The sequence below is a fragment of the Gossypium hirsutum genome, chromosome A10 (assembly GCF_007990345.1).
Source record: "Gossypium hirsutum isolate 1008001.06 chromosome A10, Gossypium_hirsutum_v2.1, whole genome shotgun sequence".
NCBI lineage: Eukaryota > Viridiplantae > Streptophyta > Magnoliopsida > Malvales > Malvaceae > Gossypium > Gossypium hirsutum.
The window spans coordinates 114,686,441-114,701,782 of record NC_053433.1 but is presented as its reverse complement, the minus strand read 5'-3'; the positions used below and the strand labels follow the sequence as shown (position 1 = coordinate 114,701,782).

Genomic DNA, 15,342 nt, shown 5'->3' with positions numbered 1-15,342 from the left:
GAGAATTGAAGCCGAAGAAAATGCTGAAGATTATGTCTCGTCTCCTGAATTGTTAAGAATGGTGGAACAAGAGGATAAACAGGTTCTGCCTCATGAAGAATCTGTAGAAACAATAAATTTGGGCACTGAAGAGAGGAAACAGGAAGTGAAGATTGGGACTTCTATTTCAGAAAGCACCAGGCGTAGTTTGATCACTTTACTCCGCGAATACAAAGATGTTTTCGCGTGGTCATACCAGGACATGCCAGGGCTAGATGAAGATTTAGTGGTCCATAAGCTCCCATTAAACCAGAATGCAAGCCCATCCAGCAAAAATTAAGACGGATGAGGCCCGAAATGCTGTTGAAAATAAAAGAGGAAGTCAAGAAGCAATTTGACGCTGGCTTCCTACAAGCCTCCAAATATCCAGAATGGGTGGCTAACATAGTCCCGGTACCAAAGAAAGATGGAAAAGTACGAATGTGCGTGGATTACCGTGACCTAAATCGAGCAAGCCCAAAAGATAATTTCCCTTGCCACATATTGACACGTTGGTGGACAACACAGCAAAACATTCATTATTTTCTTTCATGGATGGATTCTCGGGGTATAATCAGATCAAGATGGCTTCTGAGGATATGGAGAAAACTACCTTCATAACAATGTGGGGAACGTTCTGCTACAAGGTGATGCCATTCGGGTTAAAGAATGCTGGGCACATATCAGAGGGCTATGGTGACGTTATTCCATGACGTGATGCATAAAGAAATAGAGGTCTACGTCGACGATATGATTGCTAAATCTCGAGGAGAAGAAGAGCATGTAATGAACCTCAAGAATTGTTCGAAAGGCTGAGAAAGTTTCAGCTAAAGCTTAATCCAGCCAAATGTACATTCGGGGCTACCTCGGGAAAGTTGCTAGGCTTCATTGTCAGTGAAAGAGGTATCGAAGTTGATCCAGATAAAATAAAAGCCATCCAAGAATACCACCTCCGCGCACGCAAAAGGAAGTTAGAGGATTTTAGGGAGATTAAATTACATCGCCCGATTTATCGCTCAACTTACCAACCAATGCGACCCAATCTTTCGGCTTCTTCGAAAACATAACCCGGAAGAATGGAACGAGGAATGCCAAGTGACCTTTGATAAGATAAAACAATATTTGTCCAGTCCTCCAGTGCTAGTACCACCAACTCCGGGAAGACCATTAATTTGTATCTGACAGTGTTCGAAAGTTCAATGGGTTGCGTACTGGGACAACATGACGAGTCAGGAAAGAAAGAAAAGGCGATCTACTACCTCAGCAAAAAGTTCACTGAATATGAGGCAAAATATTCGTCCGTTGAGAAATATTGTTGCGCTCTGGTTTGGGTAGCTGGACCCAATAAAATACATGATGGAATCGCCGGCACTATCAGGAAGAATGGCACGATGGCAGCTCCTCCTTTCGGAATATGACATTGCCTATGTAAGTCAGAAGTCAATAAAAGGGAGCGCAATAGCTGACTTCTTAGCAACTCGAACGACAGAGGAATATGAGCCTTTAAGATTCGATTTCCCAGACGAAGACTTAATGTGCATCACAGAAATAGAATCCGAGTCATCAAAAGAGAAGTCATGGAAGATGTGCTTTGATGGTGCGTCAAATGCTTTAGGGCATGGAATTGGAGCAATCCTAGTATCACCAGACGGGAATCATTATCCGTTCACCGCAAGACTGAACTTCTTCTGTACCAATAATATCGCAGAATATGAGGCCTGTATCATGGGGCTTCGTGCAGCTATCGAACGAAACATCGAGATCTTGGAGGTGTACGGGGACTCAGCCCTAGTGATTTACCAAATCCGTGGAGAATGGGAAGTGAGGGACTCAAAATTGATTAAGTACAGCGATTTAGTGGCTGGATTGACCAAGGAATTCAAAGAAATAACTTTCATTACTTCCCACGAGAAGAGAACCAACTGGCTGATGCCCTAGCCACTTTGGCTTCAATGTTCAAAGCAAGTAGAGAAGCAGAAATAATGCCCCTCAAAATGAGCATATACGAGGTCCCTGCACACTGTTGTAGCATTGAGAAAGAAGTAGACGGACGGCCTTGGTTCCATGATATCTTAGAATATATCAAGAATCAAAGGTATCCCGAACAAGCGAATGAGAACGATAAAAGAACAATTAGAAGAATGGCAGCGGGATTTGTTCTTGATGGGGATATCCTGTATAAAAGAGGAAAGGATCAGATGCTTTTGAGATGTGTGGATGATGTTGAAACCAGAAAAATACTTGAAGAGGTCCATGAGGGAATTTGCGGAACGCATGCCAATGGTTTCAATATGGCCAGAAAGATCATGAGACTCGGTTATTATTGGCTGACAATGGAAAGTGACTGCATCAATGTTGCCAGAAAATGCCACAAATGTCAAATCTACGGCGATAAAATTCATGTAGCCCCTTCACCCCTTCATGTCATGACTTCTCCGTGGCCTTTTTCTATGTAGGGCATGGATGTCATAGGGCCAATTTCTCCAAAAGCTTCAAATGGACATCGATTCATTTTTGTGGTTATCGATTACTTCACAAAATGGATTGAAGCCGCTTCGTTTGCCAATGTGACGAAGACTGCAGTGTGCAAGTTTTTGAAAAAGGAAATCATTTGCCGTTATGGTTTGCCTGAAAGAATCATCTCAGATAATGCCACGAATCTGAACAATAAGATGATGAAAGAAGTGTGCGAGCAGTTCCAAATAAAGCATCATAATTCCTCGCCCTATCGCCCAAAGATGAACGGGGCTGTTGAAGCAGCTAACAAGAACATTAAGAGGATCATTGGGAAAATGACTGAGACATATAAAGATTGGCACGAGAAACTTCCATTTGCTTTGTTTGCATATCGGACATCTGTGCGAACATCTACGGGAGCAACTCCTTTCTCTCTAGTCTATGGAATGGAAGCTGTGCTACCTATCGAGGTTGAGATCCCCTCTCTGCGAGTATTAATGGAATCAAAGTTAGAAGAAGCAGAATGGGTTCGAGCTCGATATGATCAGTTGAACCTCATTGAAGAAAAACGTCTAAGGGCAATTTGTCATGGGCAAATGTACCAAAAGAGAATGATCGCAGCCCATGACAAGAAGGTACGACCAAGAGAGTTCCATGAAGGAGAACTCGTTCTAAGAAAGATTCTCCCAATACAAAAAGACCTACGAGGAAAATGGGCACCAAATTGGGAAGGACCATACGTTGTAAAAAAGGCATTCTCAGGAGGAGCTTTAATCCTTACCGAGATGGATGGGAAGGAGTTACCGAATCCGGTGAATTCAGATGTGGTGAAGAAATATTATGCTTAAGATGAAAACCCGAAAAGGGCATCTTAAAAAAAAAAAAAAAAAAAAAGGGATCAGGGCGAAAACCCGAAAAGGGCGTCTTGATTAATACAAAAAGATTAGGATGAAAACCCGAGAGGGCGTCCTAATGAAACAAACCTGGCGGTCGAACGGTAGGTCAAGTAGTGAGACTACAGTATTTGAAGCACTTCTGAAAGCTCAAAATTTTCTACGCAAGAAGCCATGCTCGAAAAGATTATTGATTGAGGAACGTGGAAGAGTTCATGTGTTGAATATCTAGAGCATTTGTATCCGTTGTATACGACCTTTTCTTTCTTTTTGACATTTTTACTCTCATTGGTTAACTTTCTTTGTTTGCCACATTTGAAATAAAGGAATATGAGATATCCTTTTTGTCCCTACCTGACCATTCTCATGTATCTCATTATGTGTTTATTTAATGATAAATAGTGAAATGACATGCTCTAAACAAAAGAAATGTCAAGCATTACCCGGATAAGAATTTGATAAGTGCAAGATCTTCAAAGCAAGAACAAAGTTTAACCAAGGGCAAAAGGGTGATATCTGAGAAACGTCGATTACTCGTAAAGCTCGAAGACAGGTATGAGGCCTGAAGAGAAGGTCGAGAATCAAAGCAATGAACGCAGATCCTCAACAATCGTGGCTAAATAGACATACGACAAACATGCTTAAGGAGCACCGCATAATCATGTAGGCATAAAAGCATTTAAGACAAACATGTGCATATAATGATACATGGCATATACAGGTACTCCAACAGAGCAAGAAATCTTGAATGAGAGTCGCACTGAATCAAAGGAAAAGATACCCGAGTTCTACCAAAAGACTGGTTTTGGGTATTTTAATGTTTAATGTTCATGCTTTCCAAGAAAATCAACTCATATCACGAGAGGTGAGTTGAGCCTTTTAATTTCTGTTTTTCAAAAATCAACTCATATTGCGAGAAGTGAGTTGAGCCTAGGGGCACGCCAAGGTATTTTTAGTTTATGTTTTAAATTGACTCATATTGCGAGAGGTGAGTTAAGCCTTTTAATTTATGTTTTTCAAAATCAATTCATATTGCTAGAGGTGAGTTGAGCCTCAGGACACGCTGAGGTAATTTTAATTTCTGTTGTTAAAAAAATCAACTCATATTGCGAGAAATGAGTTGAGCCTCAGGACACGCTGAGGTAATTTCAATTTCTATTTTCAAAATTCAACTTATATTGCGAGAAATGAGTTGAGCCTCAGGACACGCTGAGGTATTTTCAATTTCTGCTTTTCAAAATTCAACTCATATTGCAAGAAATGAGTTGAGCCTCAAGACACGTTGAGGTAATTTCAATTTCTGTTTTCAAAATTCAACTCATATTGCGAGAAATGAGTTGAGCCTCAAGACACGTTGAGGTAATTTCAATTTCTGTTTTCAAAATTCAACTCATATTGCGAGAAATGAGTTGAGCCTCAAGACACGTTGAGGTATTTTCAATTTCTGCTTCTCAAAATTCAACTCATATTGCGAGAAATGAGTTGAGCCTTAAGACACGTTGAGGTAATTTCAATTTCTGTTTTCAAAATTCAACTCATATTGCGAGAAATGAGTTGAGCCTCAAGACACGTTGAGGTAATTTCAATTTCTGTTTTCAAAATTCAACTCATATTGCGAGAAATGAGTTGAGCCTCAAGACACGTTGAGGTATTTTCAATTTCTGCTTCTCAAAATTCAACTCATATTGCAAGAAATGAGTTGAGCCTCAAGACACGTTGAGGTAATTTCAATTTCTGTTTTCAAAATTCAACTCATATTGCGAGAAATGAGTTGAGCCTCAAGACACATTGAGGTATTTTCAATTTCTGCTTTTCAAAACTTAACTCATATTGCGAGAGATGAGTTGAGCCTCAAGGCACGCTGAGGTATTTTCAATTTCTGCTTTACTAATTCTACTTTTTCAAATCAACTCATATTGCAAGAGGTGAGTTGAGTCTCAGGCCACACGCTGAGGTCTTTTCAAATTCTGTTTTTAATTTCTGTTTTTTAATTTCTGTGTTTCAAAAAAAAAAATCAACTCATATTGCAAGAGGTGAGTTGAGCCTTTTAATTTCTGTTTTTCAAAAATCAATCATATTGCGAGAGGTGAGTTGAGCCTTTTAATTTCTATTTTTCAAAAACCAACTCATATTGCGAGAAGTGAGTTGAGCCTTTTTCTATTTTTCAAAAATCAACTCATATTGCGAGAGGTGAGTTGAGCCTTTTGCAAATTCTGTTTTCAAAAATCAACTCATATTGCGAGAAGTGAGTTGAGCCTTGGCTCACGTGCTGAGCTATTTTCAATTTCTATTTTTAATGTCTAGTTTTAAATAGTCAATTCATATTGCGAGAAATGAGTTGAGCTCAGGATCACATGCCGAGTAAAGAATAAAGATTGGACAATTGAACAAAATTTAGTGCTTTTAAGTCTTTGCACTATCCTTGTTTCACAATGATAAGCAAAGAGGGGCAGTTGTAAGCACTAAATTTTTGTCCGACTAGAGTTTGTGTTTAATTTTCAAAATTTCAAAAAAAAAATTAAAAAATAAAAATTGCATTTTGACACCTAAACTTTTCCTAAATTTCATTTTGACCCTTAAACTTTCTTTAAATTTCACTTAGACCCCTAAACTTTCATTAAATTTCATTTTAATCCTAAATTTTCTAAAAATTACATATAGCCACAGAAGTTTTGCTGCATTTGCGATTTGGTCCTTCAGACAAGTTACATGATTTGGGGCACCCACTTCCCAGATTTTCAGGCCATAAACATGGGTGGCTGCTCCTTCCCCACTTGCTACCTGCAAAAAAGAAGCAAAACCAACTATAAAAAGGAGTTTAAACTCCAAAAAGAGGAACACCCACGAAAAAAATAAAAAAAAAACTTGCAAAAAGAGAGATTTTTCGAAGGAAAAAAGAAGAAAAGAGAAGAAAAGAGAAAGAGGAGAAGAAAAGAAAGAGTACCGGCGTCGGAGGAGGTAGCGGCGGTGCAAGCGGTGGTGGAGGCTAGACTTTGAAGAAGAAGAAGGAAGAAGAAGGAAGAAGAAAAGAGGAAGAAGAAAGAAAGAAAAAAAAAGAAATAATAAAAAATATTATAACAGTCGGGTCAACCCGACCCGACCCACCTACGACCCGATCCGACCCAGCAGCCCAAGAAAAAACAAAAAAAAAAGAAACAAGCCCAAAAAAAATCAAAGCAAAAAAAAAGCAGCAAAAAAAGAAGGGAAAGAAGCAGCACAAAAAAAAAAGAGGGCAGGCCAACAATAGGCCCAATTCCAGCAGCCCAACAAGCAGCCAACAGGCCACCAGCCAGCAGGCCCGCGCAGGCCAGCCCAACAAGGCAGCCCAGCAGAAAAAAAAGGAAGAAAAAGAAGAAAAAAGAAAAAAAGAAAAAAGGAAAAAAGAAAAAAGAAAAAAAGAAGAAAAAGGGGGTTCAATTTTAGCAACCCGTTCGGCGAAGCTCGTGTTTTAGATTTTTCGGTAATTTTATTTATTTCTCTTTTAATTTAATGCTCGTATTTTTATGTTATTTCATTTTAATATTATTAGCATTTTATGCATTTTATATATTTTTATATTTTTGTATTTATATTTACAATTTAATTAAATTTTAATTTTACTTTATTTTAAATAATTTTAATAAATAAGGCAACGAATCGGTTTAGCATCGAGTCACCGAATTCATCGCTATGTTGGGTGAATATCGATGGCTTATGTTAAATTCGGGACCCGTTTTAAAAATAAAAAATGTTCAAAAATCCTCGTGTTTCAAAAAAATTTTCTCGTGTTTTAATACAACCCGATTAAATATTAAATTGAATTGGTTTGACACTAATTCGTCGATTTCATTGCCATGTTGGGGTGAATATCATCGATTCGTGTTAAATATGGTACGTTTTTCTAAAAAAAAATTCTTGTTTCAAATTTTCGAATCTTTAAAAATTACTCGTATTTTAGAAATTTTCGAATTTTCGCGTTTTCAAAAGTTTTCGTGTTTGAAAAAAATTTTCGCGTTTAAAAAATTTCTCGTATTTCAAAAATTGTCGTTTTTTACAAATTTTCGTGCTTTCAATAATCCTCGTGCTTTTAAAAATTCTCATGTTTCAAAAATCTTCGTGTTTTCAAAATTCTAGTGTTTCAAAAATTTTCTTGTTTTCAAAAAAAAAAATTTCGTGTTTTAAAAAAAAAATATTTCCGTGTTTTAAAAATTTTCGTGTTTTAAAAATTCTCGTATTTAAATTTTTTTTTAAGAAAAAATTTTGTTTCAAAAAAATGTCTTGTTTTAAAAATTCCCGTGTTTCAAAAAAAAATGTCGTGTTTTAAGAAAATTTCGTTTTTTTTCAAAAATTTTCGTGTTTCTAAAATATTCGTGTTTACAAATTCTCGTGTTTTCAAAAATTCTCGTATTTAAAAAAAAAAAACTTTCGTTTTAAAAAAGAAATACTGCGCTTCAAAATTCTCGTGTTTTTTTTTAAAAAAGGGGGTTCTCGTATTTCAATCGGATCACGACTAAATATTAAATGGAACTCGTATTTTTGAAAATTAAGACAACATGCGTTTAACGAGATACCAATTTTGGGCGTCGCGAGGGTGCTAATACCTTCCTCGCGCGTAACCGACTCCCGGACCCTAATTTTCTCTGGATTTTGACGTGGACCTAAAATTGTCTCTTTTTTTAGAAAAGTTTAAAAAAATTCTTCTAAAAAAGGATTTTATTTGGTGTCCGATCACACCTAAAAAAGATCGGTGGCGGCTCCTCTTTTGTAAATAAAATTTGAAACTTTAATTTTTCAATAATCATTTCAAATAGCGCCTATTGCCAAATTTTTAGGTCGCTACAACTAATAATATAATTTAACTAAACAGATTTAACCGTTATCATTGAGTCAGGATTAAAATTTCAAAATTCAAAAAATACAAGAACTAAAATTGATCAAATTAAAGAACAAGCATTAAATCTATAATTTAGACAGAGTACAGGGTCTAATAATGGAATTTCACCATTATAATATTATATATATAGTTTGGCTAGCAATATTAGCTAGGGTTGTCTGCCAGGGTTCTTTACTTTTGTTTTCATCACTCACATTGCCATTTCTTTTTTGGGTTTAAAAACATTGCCAATTTTTGTTTCTCAATTTTTCAGAGTTTTATTTGTTTTATACCTCTTTCTTCTTCTTCTTTTCATTAAGTCTTCTGTTTGCATGTTTTGGTTTTAATTTTTTCTCCAATCAATTAGGCAAGGTTACCATCGTAACACTTTTTTTTTTCTTTTAAAGGTTTTAGGCCCATTCCCTGGATGAATTATACACAAGCTATCTTGTTTAAGAATTTTGGTCGACACTTGATTTAAGAATTTCTCTCATACCCCTAACTCTCTCAGGAGTTTGGTTCTTGATATCATCTCTGTTTGATAATCTTGTTCCTGGTTTATTTGTTAGATCCCAAGAGCTATAAATACAGATGTTGACTTTCTCACTAAGCCTATACCGAGTAGTGTGGAAAGAAAATTAGAAAGATGGAAAATTGAAAGGATAGAAAAACAGAAAGATAGGAATTACAATTTTTTTTTTATAAGTTTGATTGCCAAGAAAGATGAAAAATTGAAAAGAAAAATTTATATTCTTCTTATTTATTACTTGGTAGAGTTGAAAATTGAGAGGAAAGACAACAAAACTTATGAAAACTCATAATTTTGAACTAACACACATCTATCTCACACTCTCGTCATATTATTCCAAATTGGAAGAATTAATTTTTATACATTAGAATAGAAAGTGATTTTTGTTTCCACTCACTTTTTCTCGAATAAGCATATTTAAATTTTATTTTCTTTCCACATTTCCAATCCCCTATTTCATCTTCCACTTTTTTCACTCAACCAAGCACACCTTAAAGCTAGTTATAGGCGGACTAATGATATGTTAAATATTTTTTATGAAGTTTGTTTTGCTGGCTTTATTTTATCTTGGTGTCTATTGTTTTTCCCTATTTGTTAGGTTTGTGATTTGTATCTCTTTGGACACAATTGTTTGTTTTTGTTGTACTCCTAATTAGGGGTGAGTAAAATTCAATTTGATTCAAAAAATTCAATACAAAATTTAAAATTTGAATTAAATAGTTCAAGTTATTTGAGTTAATCAAGTTAAATTTTTTGATTTAACTCGAATATGAATTACACAATTCGAGTTATTCAAAAATCTGAATAAGAAAAGGCAAAACTACGTTGTTCTGATAAATGTTTACTCATTAAGTTAAAAGCAAAACCATTATAATTCTCTTACTTTTTCAGTTTGAAAATCTTTTCAACTTAACATTTTTATTTTTCTATCGATCGTCATATGAGGGCAACTTAATTACTATATCAAGTTGACAAATTTTGGCAAAAGAAAAAGCGAACACGAATTTCTTTATCGCTATCATTTCTTTTTTTCACCTCTTCTCTATTTAACTATGTCCCTTATCTCTACTCTTTCGAACTTTTGGAATATAGTCTTCTACATTAATAATAGGAATTCAATCTCTCTACTTGATTATTTAAAAATTAAAATCCAAGACTATTGTTGATTTTAAATATACATTATTTCAATATTCAAAGGTTTGACTTAAAATTTAAAGTTCAATTGATAACACATATTCAAATTTAATAAAAGTCAATTAATAATGCCGTCAATTGAACTTTATTTTTTAAATCAAAGATGTATGGTGACTTCATTTCTGAAATTAGAAGCAAGTAAAAGTACTAAATTTCTGAAATTAAAAATAGAGAGAATAAATTTTAAAAGTTTGAGTAGTATAGGGACTGATAGATAATTAGGCCCATTCCATCCTTCTTTCCCAATCCCTCCAATCCAAACCAAACCAAAAAATAGCCCTTGTGAAAGAAGGAACTACTTATCACTTATCAGTCAACAGATAATTTTCTTCAAAATTTTATTTTAGTTCCTCTAACAAAGAACCATCCTTTAAGGGCTCCTAAGAATCCCCAACAATCAATATACAAGGTTTAATGAAACAGCAAAACAATGGCAAATAATTTGGGGTTTTGCTTAGTTACACAAAGCAATGCAAAACGTTTTCAATGTGGCAGAGCATGTAACGGAAACATGTTTTTTTCAGATAGTGTGTCAGCCATGCATTGAGAGACTGCTTGTTCATCCATGGCTGAGACCAGAGACGTGGAAAACTAGGTTATTTTCAATGGCGAAACTGCTTTTATCTAAATTACTTTCATATAAAATGTCAATATTCCACGTATGTCATCATCATACAAGGTTGCCTGTTTGATTGTAAAGTTAAAATTGTCTTTTCTTACAGAGATGTCATTTACTGGGGATTTGTTGGGTTTAGGCTATCTTTTTTATATATAATGTGAAACAAGAGAATTCTTAACAAAAAAGATGAAAACCTTCATGTAGAAATGTGAAAAAATTACATATAAAATACATTGAAAAGAATTAACTGAAAATATTCCCATAAAAAAGGCTAAAAAATTACATCAATAAACAAAGAAAAAGGGAAAAAAATTAATGTACAACATTGTTAACAAAATGATTATAGATTGCTGACAGAAAACCAAAATGATTACATAAGAGATTTGCTATATATTCCCTGCAGAGCATCATCAGTAGAAATTGAAAAAAAACATATAAATTATATAAACACAAAATGGAAATTAATGAGTTTTTTTTGCAGCTGAAAACATCTGACAAAAAGGGTCAGAATAACATAATATAAACTGAAATTAAAAAAAAAAACTAAGATAGATATATGATTATTACAGTATATTACAGCTTGGATTATATAGCAAAACCCTAATAATATTATCAAATATTAAACATTTTTGTAAGGTTATTAGCATTAAATGTATTCTTCAAAAACAAAAAAGATACAAGCAAAAGAGAGGATTAATTCACCTTCATTATTTTCCCTCTTTTTTTTTTTGTAATTTTTTGGTGGTAGCATTTGCTTGTAAATTGGAATATTTAGCCACTTATTGCCACTGCAGCATCATCAGGATTCTCAATCATAAAAAGGCTGATTGATCAAATCAATCAAAAAAGAACCCTAAAATTGTGAATCTTGATGATGCTCCAACAGCAAACAGTGACTGTTGTGCAATCATCCTCACCACCATCATCATAGCATTCCCATGCAAAAAAAACCCTAACCCTAGCCCAAAAAAGTTGAAACCCAAAATGAATGCTTCAAAAAAGAAGTGAAGAACATGAAGCAAAGCTTATAAAAACAAAAACCCAAAGCTAAAGTAAAGAAAAGAATGGTAACATTGAAGACCATTGGTGTGTGTTGAAGAGAATTAAAGGGGGGTATATATAGAGTGGAAGAGGGGGCAATGAATGGGATTTTATGGTTTGGTTGGTGGTTTTGTGTGTGAGAGAGAGTTAAAACATTGTAGCCCTTACGTACCAAATTAAAAAATAATCCTTAGCCAATCCGAAATTGAGGATAAAATTGAAAAATAATAAAATGTACACAAATTTTATACTAGATATGGTGATGGCTGGATTGTATAGATGTTGCGTATTCTACAAGTATATTTCTTTTGATGGATTAGGAAGTGGCTTGGAATTGCCAAGGGCCTGAGCTTGGACCCTAGCCAAAATTATATCATATTCATATATGGTTTGGCTAACCATATTAGCTAGGGATATCTGCAAAGGTTCTTTCCTTTTTGATTTGGACACTTACATTGCCAATTCTTTATTCTTTATTTTGCAGAGTTTTATTTGTTTTATACCCTTTAATGGCATTTTTAGGTCTTCAGTTTCCATGTATTAGCTTCTCTCTCTCTTTTTATATTTATCACTCAATAAATTACCTATATTTCCTCTCCAACTCAGTTCGCACATAGCAGACATTCACACGAACACAATTCACACTTGACAAACTTACATGTGAACACAGTTCGCCAAAACACAATTTACTTACTGGGATGGCGAACAGCAGAAGGATGCTCTGAGGCGTAATCCTAAAAAAAATACAGCTAAACCAAGGCAATGTTGTTCTTAGTCCTACCCCGAAATCAAATAGCCACACACACATACAAAGCACTTCATAATGCGGCGAACTTACCTTATTTGCTCTAGCGAGCATACTTCACCATTTTGGAGAACTTACCAATCATATAGATAGCCAAGCGAACCAAATCTGTCTAGCTCTAATACTAGTCAATATGTAACACACCCCAAACTTAGTTGAATAGGTTCGACGTGAATCCAACGTACTAGATTAGCTACCAAAGTGACTCTACATTAACTCTCAAAGTCACATTTTGAAAATCGTGCTAGCAGAATTTGTGAAATCAAAAATAATCACATCTTGATTTTTGAGTTAAGATTGTGAAAAATTGTCATGTGAGTTAATATGCTTCAATAGTTAAAAATATTATTATACTTATGTGTGAGAGATCTTGTATTCAAATCTCTTTCCTTAAGTTGTTTTTTTCCCAACCCCTTTCTTCAAACATTTGGTTTATATATTATTTAGACATGTAGCATAGGAGGCATAATATCATGTAGACATGTAGGCTCCCATATGCAGCTCAGCCTTTAGGCTTCCACGAGCGAACACCTAGCATAGGAGGCATAATATCATTTAGACATGTATTACCTAGCATAAGGTAATACTTCATTTTTAATAAACATAAAATAATAATCCAAAATTACTAATACATATATGGTTTTTTACTTTAGTTTCCAAATATTCATTATCTATAAGATGAATCCAATATTAAGAAAATAATAAATTTCATTTCAAAGTAGTTCAAATGATCAAATTCCGAAACAATTTCTCGACAATTTTGTCAAAATCAAGAACCTGAAATGTTAGAATTACATTAATTCCAAAAGAAACCTCTTGGAGGCAAAATCAGAAGGGCCAGTAAGAAATTTATTATGATCAACTGCCTTAAATTCCTTTTAGAACTTGTAAGATTATAAATTAGTATACAATGGTAAATTTTCCTTTTCACTCCTTCAGAAATTTTTCTCGCTTTAAAGATGATTTGGGATTTGCTGAGCTACAAAACATGTTTTTCTACAGCTTAACATGCATTAATTGAAAGACTGTTCATCAATGGTTGTCTGGATTAGAGACATATCATGTCAACATTCTAGTTTGTCTGTTTGGTTGTCAAGTTAACATTGATGATTCGGGATCAAAATTCGAATTCCATTTTTTTTATCTTCTAATTGGCATTATCTTTATGGGTTTTTTTTTTAATAGAGGCGTCATTCACTTGGGTTTATGTTGTCTCTATGATAACATTTTCAATTATTTATATATATATAATATTGTGAAAAAAAAAGGAGAAACTGATAACGTTAAAAAAAAAACATGTAAATCTTTATAAAGAATAATGAAAAAAAATACAATTAGTAAAAAATTAACTAAAGAATTACATCATGTTAACAAATAATCAACAACAATGAACATAAAAGAGATTTGCTATATATCCCCTGTACTGGACCATCTGTAAAAGAAAAAAAACTTCAGACAGATATGATCATTACAGTATATTAGATATTGGATTATAACAAAAACCCTAATAACATTATCAAATATTAAACATTTTTTTCCTCAGTTTATTGACTTTAAAAGATTAAATAAATTAGAAATTAACAAGAAGTAGAACAAATTCACCTGCATTTTTAAAGCTTCTTTTCTTGTTAGCTCTTGCTTGCTATGATATAGAGAACTTAGCCATTTATTGCCACTGCAGCATCATCAAGATTCTCAAAAACATATTCATAAAGCGCTGATTGATCAATTCAATTAAAAAAACCTTAAAATGCTTTTTGTGAATCTTGATGATGCTCCAACAGAAAACAATGGCTGTTGTACCATTATCAACATCAACATCAACATCACCATCACCATCATCATCATCATATCACCCCATGCAGAAGAAGAATAAAGAGAATCCCGAACCCTATTGCATCAAATAGAAAGAACTTCAAAAAGAAGTGAAAGAACATGAAGCAAAGTTGATAAGAACAAAAACCCAAAGCTAAAATTGAGGGAAAAGAATAGAACTTTGAAGACTATTGATGGATATTGAAGGGAGGGTTGAAGGTGGTTTATATAGAGAGTGGAAGAGGAGCAATGAATAGGGTTTGGTGGGTGGCTTTGTGTGAGAGAGAGCGCAAAACATCGTAATCCTTAGGTACCAAATACACCATAATCCTTAGCCAATCCGAAAATTGAGAAATTTAAAACAAAAAATTTAAGAGGGTTAAGGGTGACTTCCATAATTATTATGATGTACTGACACTTCTTTCTTGAATATTGGAACTTATATCTCACGTTGGTTATAAGGAATTTTCAGTTTTGTGAATCAAGCCTAGCCTCTTAAGACACATTGGATTTTAAAGGCAGAGGGGCACGCAGGACCTACCCTATCCCTCTAAAATGGGAAATTTCAAGTTTAGCCCCTTCAAAATTTATACAAGTAATGGTGATAGCTGGATTGTATAGATGTTGCGTCTTCAACAAGCATATTGCTTTTGATAAATTGGGAGGTGGCTTGGAATTGACAATATGGCCTGAACTTTGGACCCTAGCTAAAATTGTATATTATATCATATACGATTACATATATAGTTTGGCTAGCCATATTAGCTAGGGGTGTCTGCAAAGGTTCTTTCCTTTTGTTTTGATCACACACATTGCCAATTTCCAGAGTTTTACTTGTTTTATAATTTATACCCTTTTATGGCATTTTTAAGCCTTTCTGTTTCCATGGTTTAGTTCAATTATATATATATATTTCTCATTTAGATATCTGCCTTTGAGAGTAGGATTGAATCAATAAGTTTTATGGGAACCCTGATTAATTTCAGGTTAATAATTCCCTTTTTTTTTTAAATGTAACTCGTTTTCTAAATATAAAAGCAGACACGTAGAGAGATCCAATTTCCTTCGAAGTTCAAACATAGGTTCGTATGAACAATAATGTTGGTTTTTGTGTGTCTA

At 34.2% G+C, this 15,342-nt stretch overlaps 1 long non-coding RNA gene across 1 annotated transcript; it reads right to left on the bottom strand.

Moving 5' to 3' along the window:
- Positions 1-13,727: 13,727 nt before the first annotated feature.
- Positions 13,728-14,759, bottom strand: LOC121207792 (uncharacterized). Its single transcript, XR_005902920.1, has 2 exons — positions 14,011-14,759; positions 13,728-13,840 (listed from the first exon to the last, which is right to left on the bottom strand). It is a non-coding gene; the product is annotated as an uncharacterized lncRNA (long non-coding RNA).
- Positions 14,760-15,342: the final 583 nt, after the last annotated feature.